The sequence below is a fragment of the Alosa sapidissima genome, chromosome 17 (genome assembly GCF_018492685.1).
Source record: "Alosa sapidissima isolate fAloSap1 chromosome 17, fAloSap1.pri, whole genome shotgun sequence".
Classification (NCBI taxonomy): Eukaryota; Metazoa; Chordata; class Actinopteri; order Clupeiformes; family Clupeidae; genus Alosa; species Alosa sapidissima.
The window spans coordinates 5,087,990-5,103,195 of NC_055973.1; the positions used below are offsets into that span (position 1 = coordinate 5,087,990).

The window sequence follows — 15,206 nt, forward strand, 5'->3', positions numbered from 1 at the left end:
ACACAATTGCTTTGATTTCACTTAATGGTTTCTTAATTACTACACTACCCAGATCTTTTTCAAACAAAAAATGAGAGGTCTATTAGAATTTAATGAAGCCGTTCAATAAAGGGAATTGTGATTTTTTTTTAATTTTATTTAAAAAGGATATATCAAAGAAGAATAGCAACAGCTTTCACAACTCATCTCCATTAATTTAGACTGTTCTTACTGACCTGTATCTCAAACTCTCTGTTTTCCTCTGCCACATGCATTGTGACAAACAATCAGAAAACTTTTACCAAAGTCTCACAGTAACCCAAGGTTTGATTATTTTTTTTATTATGAATTATATTTTCTACCCCATCTCAGAATTCAAGTGTGGAATTCAGTTGTAACCCTTTGACATTTGCTCTGAGGAAATCACCTTATTACATTTCATCAGAACAGCCATAAATAACAGGCAGCGTCCATCGTTCTCCTGTTCCTCATGCAGTAAAGAAATACACAGATAGAGCGAGGCATGCTTGCCAACACACATCTACCACCATCTGACCTTTAGTGGCCTGATGGATTGTGATTAATTACAGTTCCCATGCAAGGCATCGATTAGGTCTGGCCAGGATTGTTGGGCTGGGTAGTTAGAACTCCTCCAGACAGGAGGCCGGTGTAGGCAGGTGTGTGTGCCCGAGCGGAGGCTTACTGAGCTGGGCAGAGGAGAGGTGTGGTGTGGTGTGGTGTGGAGGAGCCTCGCAGCGGCTGTCAGCCCACTGTAGTCTGTTTTTTGGCCGTCAGAGAAGCAGGACTCAATTACATTAGACATAAAAGGAGCAGAATAAAGAGCATTGGTTGGTGTTTTGGCATAAATAATACATCAGACATCAGCACCACCACCACCACCACCACCACCCGATACACACACACAAACACACACACACACACACACACAAGGGCACACACACAGACTTTATGAGAGCCTTATGATCATAACAAGGGAGAGTGTAAGTGTGAGAGTGGAGAGTCTGGTGTTTAGGGATGTGCGCGTGTTTGTGTGTGTGATGGTGTGTGTGTGTATATTTCCTATGTGTGCATTGTGTGCATGTATGTTGCTCTTTATTTGGAGAACCATGGTGTTGGGGGTTGTATTTTTCGGGGAGGCTGGGAACTCGTGGTAAAGCTTAATGGCTCATCTCTGCTGTGTCATCGGTGAGCGCTGCGTCTCTGCTTTGTATTCTGAGGGTGTGTGTGTGGTTGTGTGTATGTGTGTGTGTGTGTGTGTGTGTGTGTGTGTGTGTGTGTGTGTGTGCGCGTGCTCACCTGTGTGTGTGGCTCTCTCGTGCCAGAAGGGGTTGGACCCTCTGATTGGAGTTGTAGCTCTCCACACTGCACTGATCAGTCTGAGGGTTCCCGCTGTCAAGCTGATGCATTTTTTAAGGATATCCCAAGGCAAGGGCCATTAAAAGAGAGAGCTCAGTAACACTCATGTAATGCCAGGGTTACCATTTTTTTTAATAAGCATCATGCTTTGTTTGGCTCCCTCCCACCTATTCTTTCTTTCTTTCTTTCTTTCTTTCTTTCTTTCTTTCCTTCTTTCTTTCTTTTCTTGAAAGACAAAAGACAGATGTGAAGCCATCATGTGGATGTGTATCACTCTATCTCTGTTCATTGCCCCCTGTCCCAGACACACACATGCTCTCTCTCTCTCTCACTCTCTCTCTCTATTCTCTCTCTTTCTCTCTCTCTCTCACACACACACTCTCTCTTTATTTCTCTCTCTCTCTCTCTCTCTCTCTTTTCTGTTTCTCTGAGATGCTGATAATAAATACAACTATGCTTTCATCCTTAAGACCATCTATCCAAAACATGCCTCTCAAATATCACATTAAAAAACAATCTGCTTTTGTAAAGGTTCAAACTTCACAGTTTATGCTGTATAGGAAAAACACCAAAACACACGATTGCCAGGATAGCCTGTTTTATTCAGTAAAGTGTATTTTATTTATTGTCAACAAATTGAAATGTTAAAGAGGTGGCCCCGGCGTGCTTCTCTGGTGGTGCCCATGAGAGAGGCGGTGCGCGGGCAGCGCCAGGCCTGCAGCTGTGCCCGGAGGGAGCCCAAGGCTACATGCCACCCCTGGGCTGCCGCGCGCCACCACAGCCTGCATGGGGGAGATCAGAGGAACAGCCAGGTGATCAGAGAGAGGGAGAGACGGAGAGGTAGAAAGGGAGAGAGAGAAGTAGGGAACAGTGGAAATGGAGAGAAAGAAGTGGTAGAACTGGCAGAGACAGAGAGTGGATAGATAAAATAATAGTGAAAAAGACAGACAGAAAGAAATAAAGTCAACAGGACTGCTTTTGAGTCACTGTAGTGTACAGTACAACTCTCTCTCTCTCTCTCTCTCTCTCTCTCTGTGTGTGTGTGTGCGTGTGTGTGTGTGTGTGTGTGTGTGTGTGTGTGTGTGTGTGTGTGTGTGTGTTGAAATAGATTAGTGAGGTGGCCTGACCCACACTTATGATACTCACTATAAATCTTACACAGCACTCATGTAAGCAGGTGCCACCACATGCAGTTCTACAGTTGTGTACTGAGCATACCAAGCCAAAAGGAAGGCTATAATTGTCCCCTAATTGCGCACATAATGGCTTTGGTTCCCCAGTGTTTATGCCGACCATTAAAGGCCATGACAGGCACCAGGGGATGATAGCGACTCTAATTTGCACTTGTGTAACCTGAGGTCCGCAGAGCCCCTCCTCATTACATAAACACGCAGGGAAAACACAGATTAGCCATCATGAATAATGTGCACCACCACAGGGGGTCTCCTAGCGCGCCCCAGAGACATGCACGACACGACACCGCTCTAAACGAGCTCGGGATTGGCGGCGACTGCCGCTTCAGATCAGAACAGCACACCACAACTGTGACACACATGAATCTGAATCTGAATCTTCATGAATTTTATCATTTAGGTTTGAACTTAAGAGCCCTACATTTTTATCGTTCCTTTAGGCAAAGTTGTTATCCAAATTGAAAGGTTGCGTTAGGTTTGAGTGTGTTCCCTGCATGAGTTCCTGATCTTTGTACTGTTAGCACCCTGCCACCTTGTCAATTAATATGTAGGCACACCAAAGCAATGGAGACTAACCAGTGGTTAGCATCTGTACTGTATGTTCTGAGTGGTGGTTTGGTTTGATGCAGCTTTTGGAGGCTGTCTGGTTGAGCCTCTGCAGAGCACTTTTGCCCCGTAGCACAGCCACGCTGGGTCTATTGTCTCTGCAAAGTGTTACAAATGGTGCCCATTGTTTTCATGTCCTCACTCCCGTATTCCCTGTCAGCAAATTCAGATTTGTCTGTGTGTGTGCGTGTGTGTTTGTGGGTGTGTGGGTGGGTGTGGATGTGTGTGTGGGTGTGTGTGTGTGGCAGTGTGGGTATGTGTGACAAATTCAGCTATAATTGACTCTGGAGGTGAAGAATAGGCCTTGCTTAAGTCTCCGTGTGAAGTTTGCGATACATAATTGGTTGAGAAGTACTTCTGTACTTTGAATGTACAGAAAGCATCCCAGAATGCCTTGAGATGCCGAGAGTTCCAAGGCACGAGGACCGCCTTACATCGCACAATGGGCCAGGCAAACATAAAGGAATTCTAATTATTTGGCGGTTTGCTCTCCTCCCAAACATGCCGTGCGTGCCGCTAATACACGCATTACAGGGTTCTTTTTTCCCCATGCACAGAAGATATACAAGCGCAATCTCATTTGCCCACAAACAGCTATACAGTTGTCAACAAAAGTGAGTCCTTGGCGATGGCCTGGTTAAAATAGGCTTTTCCATGAAAGCATTGAGGCGGCATGTTAATGAAAGATGAAGGGGGCAGTGTGTGTGTGTGTGTGTGTGTGTGCGCGTGCGTGAATGGCAAGAATCTGCCAGATATCATTTGCAAATGGAGAGGCCAATAGTGAACAGAAACTATGCTTGCTTTGCAAAAGAAAGTCTGAAATCAAAGAGTTCTTTGACTTTCTTAGTTTGTCATTCCAGGAGACAGGAAGCAAACACAACAAGCATGTTGGCTTTCAATTTGTTAAGACCAAGAGGTTTAAGCATGAGAGCTACTTTGTGATGGGTTCAGTTAGTTGTTGAATGGCTCAGTATTTTTGTGTGGGTTAAGGTTAAGATAGCGACTTACCTCGATACTGTTCATGACGGACACTTATATGAGAGTAGTGGAATGTTTAATACATCAAAATAATACATCAAAAGAGATATATTTGATTCATGACTGAAAATCACCACCAATGTGATATCATGTAGACAGAGTGAAGATGTCAGGTAGGCTTGTATGTAGAGATCAGGCATAGTATGGCTTGGTGTGTGTGTGTGTGTGTGTGTGTGTGTGTGTGTGTGTGTGTGTGTGTGTGTCAGGCGAGATTAGGGTGAAGGGGTGACAGAAGGCCCGGTCCAAGCGTCGTGTGGAGTGGCAGTAACTGCAGACGAGCCCTCCCCCCCCCCCCCCCCCCCCCCCCCCATCTCAAATGGCCTCTCTTTTTAAAAGCTCATTTCGGTGGTCCCCGCGCAAATAGTCTCCCGCTCCGGCTCTCGGCCGCAAACATCCTCAATGGTCCTCCGCTATTTATTGTCAGGAGAGAAAAAAAATGGACATTATCTGCAAAAGCAGTGCTTAAGAGGGCAAAGTCTTCAGTCCATCACGCTCACTCACTCTCTCTTTCTTTCTCTCTCTCTTTCTCTCTCTCGTCTTTCTCATTCCTCCCTCCCTTTTCCCCCTGACTCCCAAGCGAGTGGAATAGTGAGGATGTGTACAGTTGCTGTCTACTCTTTTTGCCGCGCCATTCCCTCCTCCTCGCAAACATCCACCCCAGACAAGATAATAAGTTACTCGGAGGCACAATTCCATATTGTAGTTGGCCGCCAAGGCCTCATCTCTTGTCAGTTTGCATTTACTCAGCCAAGGATGTGGCGCTTCTATCATCACACTGTCAGCAGACGGCCCGTTTGGACAGACAGGGCCAGTCATTTCGCACACTTAGCGCCGACGCCAAATGGCCAGCACTTACGCCCGATTGTGCCAAAAATGGAGGACAAATTTCACAGAGGTCACCTTCAGATGAAGAAGTGGGGAGGAGGAGAAGGAGAAGAAGGAAAAAAAAGATGAGAGGAAAGATAAAAGAAAGCTGTATTGATTTGTGTAATTGAGGGGATGTTTAGAGAGAGATAAAATACATGTCTGGTTTGGACAAGAGGGACGCACTTTCTCCTGGTCTTCTCCAGTGTGGACCATTTCAGTCAGAAGTGCTAGCATGTGATGTTATAGAATATTCTGGAATCAGAAGGGGTTTCGAGAGAGACAGAAGTCTCTCGATGCCATGTGAGGACAGCCATTCAGTATTTGGTGTTTTGGTTGCCAGTCTTCTCCACCTGCTTGTTGATTGAGTCCTCTGATGAGTTGCAGAACATTTATTGCTTGTGTTTACTGATACGGAATTCAACTCAGAGCTGCAGTTCAGCTGAGACAAACTCCCACCTCGTTTTATCCGTCATTTTCCCTGAACCCAGCACACACAGCCTACACACACACACACACACACACACATATACACACACACACACACACACACACACACACACACACCATACACGCACAAACACATCAGGCACTTGGGTCCTTGGCACATTATGTTTGTGTAATCAGCTTAGCAGGGGTGGGGAGTGGTGTGCTGGTGATGTTTTTAGGTGAGCGTTCTGGTTGAACGGGGATGGGGGGGTTGGGTGCTAATACAGGAGGGCCCATAATGCACAGCTACGTAAGAAAGAGCGGGCAGACGCGGGGCCTCAAACGAGACGCGGCCGGGTAAATAAGGGCCAGATAAAGAAAACAGCGCCTGCTCCAGAGTGCTGCTCCTTAGGAGGTGGTGGATCTCATTATGTGACAGGGGGCCAAGAGAGAGAGAAAGGGAAGGAGAGAAAGGGAAGGAGAGAGAGAGAGGAGGGAGAGAGAGAGAAAGAAAGAGGGAGGGCTGCAGCGGGGGCCCTCCTTAAACCTGCTGCCCCCACCTCGCTAATGCATGCCTATGAAGCATGTGTAATTTGTTCGCTAATGCGCCTGTAGGGCCCAAGGCTATGGATAAGATGCTATTCAAGCACACGCAAAACACAGAGAGAGAGAGAGAGAGAGAGAGAGAGAGGGAGAGAGAGAGAGATGGGGGGAGTAAAGGAGGGAGAGAGAGAGAGAGAGGGGGGTGGTAGATGGGCCTGGGCAGGCCTTTTGTTTCTGTGACGCTCTACTTGTAGGTCAGTGCAGTGGTGACAGAGAGAAGGGTCGGGGAGATGCATCATGGAAGTCATGCTGAGAGGAGCTTTTCAATCACTTACTCCCCCTCTGGGATCAGCTGATTAGGGGACATCACTGTGATGCGAGTGGAGATCTCGGACTGGACTTTGGGTTGTGTGTGGTGCTGAGATGGGAGCATCAAGCTAACAAACTCTCCTTTTGATAAGGTGCAACTCCGTCACCAAGCACAATCTTATAAGAAATAGAGGGAATAAACAAATGTGCTTTTTTATACTGTTGACATTGAATGGGACTTGTTCCTTCTAATATATTAAGCAGTGAACGCAAAGCATGTCCTATTACAATGAATGCAGGCAGGATGTCAGACTCCATTTTCAGCTGAAGGGAAAATCTATTACTTGTGCTGTTTTAGTAGTAAATAACTGTTGTTTTCAATAAGTGTGTTTGGAATGCCCAGATCACACAGGCAGTAGAAAGTTTGGTGCTGTTGGCTGCTACGCCAGCAGCTGACATATCCAGCACTGTGTTTTTCACTCAGTCCAAGATGGTTGCTGCCGTCCTTCAGCTTTCCGTTCCACCTCAGGAGCGCGGGACATCATTTGTTCGGTGGACACGGAGAAGTGTCCACCTTAACGTACACACCATTAAAATTCATCCGACAGTGAATCCCCCAAGCTTCCTCTTTGGGAGAAAAAAATAATAATACATTTTTACTTTTTACTGTATGGTTCAAAGGCGTTCAAGAAACAAAAACTCCTTGGATTCCACACAGCATATAGATACACACACACACACACACACACACACACACACACACTCACAAACACACACACACACACACACACACAGTGTGACAGAGAAGCTGTCATCACACGGAGACATAATTGAAGCCGTCAAATAATCAAGGCTACTGAAAGGGTGGCGGCCTCCAGATGGGAACGATCATCTTGTCTTTGTCTGGACGGGCGCGTGAAGAGGAGATGCCGGCCGGCGCGTCTCGCCGTGTCCTTCCCGGGCCCTTTATTATTTATGACGCGCGGTCTTTGAGCACTGACCAGTACTAATGCATAACCCTGTGTCCTTCTGGCTTATTCGCTTCCTTTGAAACCCAAGATTGAGGGAGGAAAGAGAAAAGAGAGGGTGTGTATATGTGTGTGATCGTGGTGTGTGTGTGTGTGTGTGTGTGTGTGTGTGTCAGGTGTGTATGTGTGTGTGTGTCTGTGTGCATCTCTGTGTGTGGGGGAGGAGAGAGAAAAGAGAGGGTGTGTATGTGTGTGTGTGTGTGTGTGTGTCAGGTGTGTATGTGTGTGTGTGTGTGTGTGTGTGTGTGTGTCTGTGTGCATCTCTGTGTGTGGGGGGTTCCTGATTGAGACACAAGCTATCAAGAGACGTTATTATTGGGTTTTTTCTCCACCCCATCACCTTCCTTCTTCATATTTGAGGATGTGGAATAAAATTGAGGGCTCCTCTGTTCTTGTGGAATGGAGTTGGGAAGCTTCAAAGAGCTTGTCTCCCCCTCTATCGCTCTCCCTCTTTCCCCCTTTTCTCTCTCTCTCTCTCTCTCTCTCTCTCTATCTCCCTCTCTCTCATCCTCGCTTTCTCTCTTGCACGACCCTCATTCTGCCGTGCGACCTTGGCGAGGGCGAGCGTTTCTAAAAGGAGACTGGGGATGCGGCTTGTCCGTGCTGAGCGCTGGTGTTTATGATGATGTCTATTGATTGTGGCAAATGACCTTGAGGAGAGGGGTCGGCAAGGACGCGGTGCAGCGCAAGTGAAAGGAAACAGGCGGGGCGGCGGAGGCAAACCAGGCAGGCGGTGGGGCTTCGCAGTGGACAAGACGGGTGCGGGTGCAGGTGGCCGTGCCGTGCCATGCAATCACCAGGCGAGATGCTGGCCGAAGATGGAGTTTTGAAATCAACTCCTCTGCTGCTTCCTTTTTCTCCTGGTTTACGCACTTTTTGAACATGTCACAACCAAGGCTGTTGATAGATACTGAAGGGAACATTTTCTTAGGTCTGTGTTGTTTGTAGACTACAACTGCAACAGTGGCCTCTCGTGAAAAGATCCTTCTGCTTGACTAAATGAAATATCTCTATAACCCCATCAACTTTTGGTCACATGAGAGTAAAGAAAATGTAACTCTGGAACCTTCCGTGACAAGCGTCTCCTGGTCTCTCCCACTGAGCCTGAGTTCTGCTCCTCCTCTCTCTCTCTCTCTCTCTCTCTCTCTCTCTCTCTCCGTGTGACATGATGGCTCGCCTTCCTCTTCAAATCCCAAAATATTTCCAGGTCTCGTCCATGTCATGGTCAGTGTGTACCGGCCTGGCCTCCGAGACGAGGCCTCATAACTAAATCACGATGACAGCTGCCGGGGCGGGCGGGAGGGTGGACGGACGGGCGAGCGCCACTCGTTCTCTCGCTCGGGCGGAGGTGAAGTGGAACGAGCAGGAAAGGGACTGTGGGCGACCGTCGGGGGTAGGAGGGGGGCGCTTTGCCATTGAATGCCCTTAAGCAGCGACGTGTTGGAAATGTGGCATCACATTGACAGAGAGCCCAGAGGATACTCACTTAATCCAGAGGATACTAACTTAATCCAGAGGATACTCACCAGAAGATACTCACTTAATCCAGAGGATACTCACTTAATCCAGAGGTCTTCTCTGTACAACCCCCCCCCCCCCCCCCCCCCCCCAACCCTCTAAAAGTACAACACTCACACACAGATCGTTATTGATGATGGTAACTTGGCCAATGATAATTGAATCACATTAAAGGCATGTTGTTAATCAACTCTAACAAGACAACAGATCGAATGCACAATTTAAATAGACCTCCTCTCATTAGTCTAAATAGTTGCACAATTGCTGATATCTGCTGACTGCTGCAGTTAGTAGTTAAAGTAGGTGTGTGTGTGTGTGTGTGTGTGTGTGTGTGTGTGTGTGTGTTCTAAATGTGGGGTGGGAAACCAGGCGAATGGTGCAGACAGAGAGGAGAGCGCAGATGAAAAGAGAGACAGATGAAGCAGTGCCGGGGGTGCGGAGGGGTGCGGAGGGGAGGGAAGGGGTGTGGAGGGGTGCGGAGGGGAGGGAAGGGGTGTGGAGGGGTGCGGAGGAGTGCGGAGGGGTGCGGAGGGGTGTGGAGGGGAGGGGAGGGGTGTGGAGGGGTGCGGAGGAGTGCGGAGGGGTGCGGAGGGGTGTGGAGGGGAGGGAAGGGGAGGGGTGCGGAGGGGTGCGGAGGGGTGCCGGGGGTGCGGAGGGGAGGGAAGGGGAGGGGAGCTCCAGACCTCTGGCAGGACAGGAACAATAGGTGGCCTGCAGCCCGAATCCCATTAAGGGCAAAAATGGTTAAGGTAATTTAGGAAGAGCCTAGGCGTCAATAGCACAAGGTAAGCGCACCCCTCCCCCCCATTCCCAGCATTCCATTTTCGCTCTCCCTCTAAGAGGGTTACGGCTTTCTCCGGCTAGTCGCTTTCCAACAGCCGAATTTGGAAACGGCCGTAAAAGGATGAGAAATCATCTGGATAAGTATGTGTCTCTTTCAACCCCTAAGGTAATCGAGTTGACATTGCTGGAGGATGACAGCAGGGTTCGCCCTCCACAGATGTGTCCATGTGCAGGGGCGTCCGGCTTTCTCAATGCAGGCACACACACACACACACACACACACACACACAAAGACAGCAGCACCCCTCTAGCCTTTTCACTTTTCCGCAAGTTTGTCTGTCTTTTTTTCTGATCTACTTTGCATGACTGTTTCTCTTTACTTCTCTCAATCTCATTTACTCTCTCTCTTTCTCTCTCTCTCTCTCTCTCTGTGTCTATCTCCATGTCATTCTCTCCTGTATGGTTCTCCATCCTGTGTTCAGTGTGTTCCTGCGAGTGTTCACGGCGAAGAAGTCAGTGAAGTGAGAAATCTAATCCCAGCTGCCTATAGCTTTGCTCAGCAGCCACCAGGTTTAAAGCCCTCGGTGCCAAACCATTCGCTCAGATTAATTAATCCATGATGACGACATTAAAGGCAGCTAAAACCCGCCATTTCTCTCTCTCTGCCTCTCTTGTCATCTCTCTCTCTCTTTCTCTCTCTCTCTCTCTCTCTCTCTCTCTCTCTCTCTCTCTCTCTCTCTCACCAGACACAATGAGCCACCTACACAAATGGTTTTGGGAGGTTTTCCAGACCTAACAGAGTTGACCCAGCCTTCGCCAAGCTTTTAATTAAGGAAAATGCAGTGCGTCAGTCACTTGTGATGAGGTTAGGGGACTAATGGTATTAGCGGGTACTTCTTCTTCCCAAGTCTATGGGGTGTAGAAATTTCCAGAAGGTTCCATTGATTGACCTGTTAGCACCATGCCCAGCTCAGTTTGCTGATAAATAGAGTATTCCTTTTTGCCAGCATGATAGCAAGCTGTTGGATCCCAAGGGAATGAGGCGCAGTAAATGTTGGGTGTTGTTTTGGTAGCCAAGCTGGGATGTTTAAAACCTCAAAACAAGAATGATACGCCGTTATCATATTCACAATGATCACATGCAATTTTCATGTACTTTTATTTTGTTCATTTTCAATCCCTCTTGCTGTGATTCAGAATGTCTCTGAATTTGTTTGTGTCTATGAATTTGTTTACAACTGTGTCAGGGGAGGAGTGTGTTTATCACTTTAGCTGTCGCTTCTTCTCTTTCCGCTCCCATCTTTAATGTCCTTTTCACCCTGTTTATGCTAGTTTGTTTTCTTATCCCTCCCTCCCTCTTTCCCTTTCTCTCTCTTTTTCCCTCTTTCTTTCTGGTTACACGGCTCGTCTCTTTCTTGCGTTTCGGCTGCATTAGCCGAATCAATGGCCGAACAATCTAAACAAAATTGCCAGTTTATTGACAGAATTAAACCTGGCGTATAATGCGACCTGTCACTTATCAAACGAGGGTCTAGCAACTCTCCCCCACCCCCACCCCCCACCCCGCAGCCTCCCTCTACCACCCTCGTGGCCTGATTCCACAGGGTTCCGTTTGCCCCGATCGACCCAATCTACAGTACTCAACTAATGGTTTTCAAAAAATTTAGTCGGTTTCTTTTATTTTCTACAGACACTGATGTCACCCAAAATTGTCAGATTAATGAGGTTCAATTCACATTGTCTGCAAGCCCCCCCAGGGCTAGATGAATGGCTCCATAGATGAACGATCGTGCTGTATCATCTGTCAATACTTGTGTGAATTTCAACAAATCCTGTTAATCATTGTTATTACCTTTAGAATTTCACAAATGGGAGAACGTTGCGAAACGGCTCCCAGTTTGTGACAGCGCAACGTTGTGAAGGATCAAAGCCAATAGGCAAATGACATTAGATAATAAAACGTGGAAAATGACACAAAGAAGCACTCAGGAAAGGCGCCTGAAAGGAGCTGTTTAAAAGCCCTGGTTGTGGAGGGGGGGGCCGAGGCTGCTACCGGGGCCGAGGCACGTTTATTTTAAAAAGCCCCTGAATTTGCGGCGACGCTCTCACATTTGACAACTTATGATATGATGCATTTGCGCCGAGAATAGCTAAAGTGATTTTTTTTCCCATTGTGAGCCTGCTTTTATGGTAGGAGAAATTGATTCATAAATGCACTCGGGGGCGAAAGCCAGCCCCGCACACGCACACACAAAAGCCTTTCGATAACACGCCATTCGATTCAGCACGTCGATGCGCTAAAGCAGCCTCGTCGGAGGAGGTGGCGTGCTGATCGCTCGACAAAAGTCTCGGGGTAATTGTTTTGTCATCGTGTCCTTGGGGGTGGCGGTCTAAATTGAAACACACACGGCCGGGGTCAATTAAAGCAGCTCGCGTGGAGCTAGGCGGTCGGCCTCTCTGCCTCGTCCCGTCTGGCCGTTTGAAAAACGCCTTTCAGATCACCACTTAGCTAGGCAATGGAAGGAAGATTTTGTGTTTTTATTTAGGTAATGCATTCCATGGCATTCCACACTCACGGTTTCCAGACCACTCGTGGTTCCCTGCTGTTGTTTACTTTCTTGTTGTGTTGGTGTTGGTGTTGGGGAAATAGGTAGGACCTATTGAGTTGTGAAGTCTTTGAAACACCAGTGGGGTGTCCTCTGACAAAGGGGACTTTTTCCACTTCCCTTGGGGAGAAGGATTCCAGAGATTAGAAGGTAGACTGTGTGTCTGTGTCTGTGTGTGTGTGTGTGTGTGTGTTATCCTGGGTGCGTGTCTGTGTGTGTGCGTGTCCTTACTTCATCATAGGCACTGTTGAGCTTTCACCAGAGCGGGGAGCGATAAAACTTTTAAATGGCTTGCGGACAATGTAAACAAGCGTTCCACCCTCTACTCGTGTGCCTTGAAGGGCCGTGAGGAGCAGCAAGCCATAGTAGGGCCTCGTCCTGCTGTTAGGAATTGATATGAGTGTAGGGGGGGAAAATCGAGTGACCTCTGACCTCAGAGTCTAAGCCACTTTGTCAGCGCTGACAAGTGTGCTGTTGTACTGACTGTTACTGAGGCGACTGTGTGATTGTGTTTTATGGCCACGCTTAAAGGTTGTGCATTGAACATTTACCGGTAACCCCCTGAAAGTCCCAAGGCCTGAACGCACAACAAGAGACTAGTGGCCAGTGCAACAGGAGCTCATCATAATTCCTCATTAAAAGACTTTCATGGCAGAGTTGGTGCGTTAGATACTCTACCTGAACCATTCACCATGAAAGGGGGAAAACAGGATTTTTCAAAAACAGTCTTTGAGGCCTTGAACTTATTGTATTGTTTTTTCCCATTAAAGCTGGAGTTGTAAGTGCAGCCTTAGTGTCCAAGAGGTAATCCACTTAAGGGACATTTCCTTTTAATAAACAGTTTAAGAGAACAAGAGGCTGAGGTAATATGAGGGAATTGCTCATGGACTCCCCTGGTACCTCTCCCTGTCAGCTTTTTAATTTTGTTGAGGGCTGAAAAAAAATCATACCGAAAACCTTAGGGAGAGAAAATCTCCATGAGCATTTATTTATTATTGATTTGTACCCTCAGCTCCCATCTCTCCCTCCCACCCCTCCCCACAACTAAATGTGTTAACTTTATGGTCATTTGCAATTGCTCACCAGGCCTGGCGCACGCATCCCAATGACATTTTCAGCTGTTCAATAAAAAGAGGCTTTCGGTGGTAGTTGTACTCTTCGCAACAAAACGCACCGAGGCGTATCGGTTTCATGATTTATCTATCATATTGTCATGCATTCTGTCATCTGGATTCCCTCATCAATTATACAGGAGAGTGATTCTTTTGATTAGGAGGAGGGGGAACGGCATGAAAGTGCCTTTGTTATTTGGGGCTCTGATAGTCAGATAGTGGAGGTATGCTAATGAGAGGGGCCGCTCTGCGCTCAATCCCACGCGTTTTTCTCTTTTTTTTTCTTAACTTTTTTTTTTTATTCCTGATCTCACATTTGTTCACATTTGACAAAGCTTGTTTGCCGCTGTGAGGATACATTTCAAATGGCTCGTCTTCACTTTTTGGAAATCATCAACAAATGCAGATGATGATAATGGAGAACTGCAAAATTGATGGTGCTTAAAAATTCGGAGCGAGATTTAAAACTGTACAGATGACTTCTGTGTGCGTGTGTGTGTGTGTGTGTGTGTGCGTGTGTGTGTGTATGTGTAGGCGCGTGTGTCTTTGGGAGAGAGAGAGAGCGAGTTAGATGAGTTGAGAGTGACGGGGTGACAGTAGTATTCTAATAATGACTACGGACGTATTTTTATAATCCCTATAAGTAACCTTGTAAGCATGTGCATGGTGCAGACTAGTGCCACGGGACATTGAACATCAATGTGAATGAATCAAGTGGATTGACGTGTGCTGGTGCAATATCTGAGGGTAGCGTTTCACTCTACAAGTATAATACTCTGCATTTACTTTACCAAAGACCAGCATGTAGCCTTGGGGGAAAGTTAAGAGACCAGATGGCCTGGACTTTTTTCTGTTACATTCTAGCTGCTTTAACAGCAATAACAGATACTCTGTTACAGAGTCATCTCAAAAGGGATGTAAAAATAACCATTAAACCCAGTATTGCTAAACAAACAAACAAATAAACAAACAAACAAGCAAACAGCGAAACACTCAGAGGCAGAAGTTTGTTTCTTCTTCCGGCTGCATTTCATTCACAATGCATCGCATTGTTAAAACTGATTTTTGTAACTCTCTGATTTGGCCATTTTTTTTGTCATTTGTGCGTTTTTCTTGGAGAGAAGGCGACCCAATATGAGAAGCCATTCATCAGTGTCAGTAAGCATACTTATAATGTCTGCTGTGGCGGAGCTTCAAGTGGAAACAGGAGGAAGATGGGGGAACGGCGGAGGGAGGCAATGAAAAGGTGCGCTGGAGTAGCTCTGAGAAGTTGTCAAACAGAATGGGAATTCAATGCCTTCCATCAAACAGTCAGCACTGCAGACACTAATGAATGTCTGTCCGATGTAGGCACACACACAAACAAATACACACACACACACACACACACACACAGACAAAGACACAGATGCACGCACGCACGCACGCTCACACACACACACAGCATGAGCGAGAAAGAGAGACAGACAGACAGAGAGACATATTCAGTGGTTTGATTCCTTGACCGCACAGGTAACAAATGTGAACGTTCTGCTGTTATCTCTTAAAAGGCATCAATTTCTCATGCACTCTCTGATTTCTTTGTGTTTCAACAATTACAACAATAGCTACAAGCATGTCATTGTTGCCATTATCAAATTTACATGTGATTGGCATGTATTCTATATAGAATAGAAGATGATCTATCAAGGAACTCAGCACTAAAGACAAACCAATGACAAGGCACCTTGTTGCAAACCCCTATCCTATTCCAAACATCTGAACACTCACTGTGTGTGTGTGTGTGTGTGTGTGTGTGTGTGTGTGTGTGTGTGTGTGTGT

At 46.8% G+C, this 15,206-nt stretch overlaps 1 protein-coding gene across 1 annotated transcript in view; it reads left to right on the forward strand.

The window, feature by feature from the left end:
- pou6f2 (POU class 6 homeobox 2) overlaps positions 1-15,206 on the forward strand; it is a 105,118-nt gene that overhangs the window by 17,221 nt on the left and 72,691 nt on the right. The gene's annotated exons all lie outside the window — the stretch shown is intronic.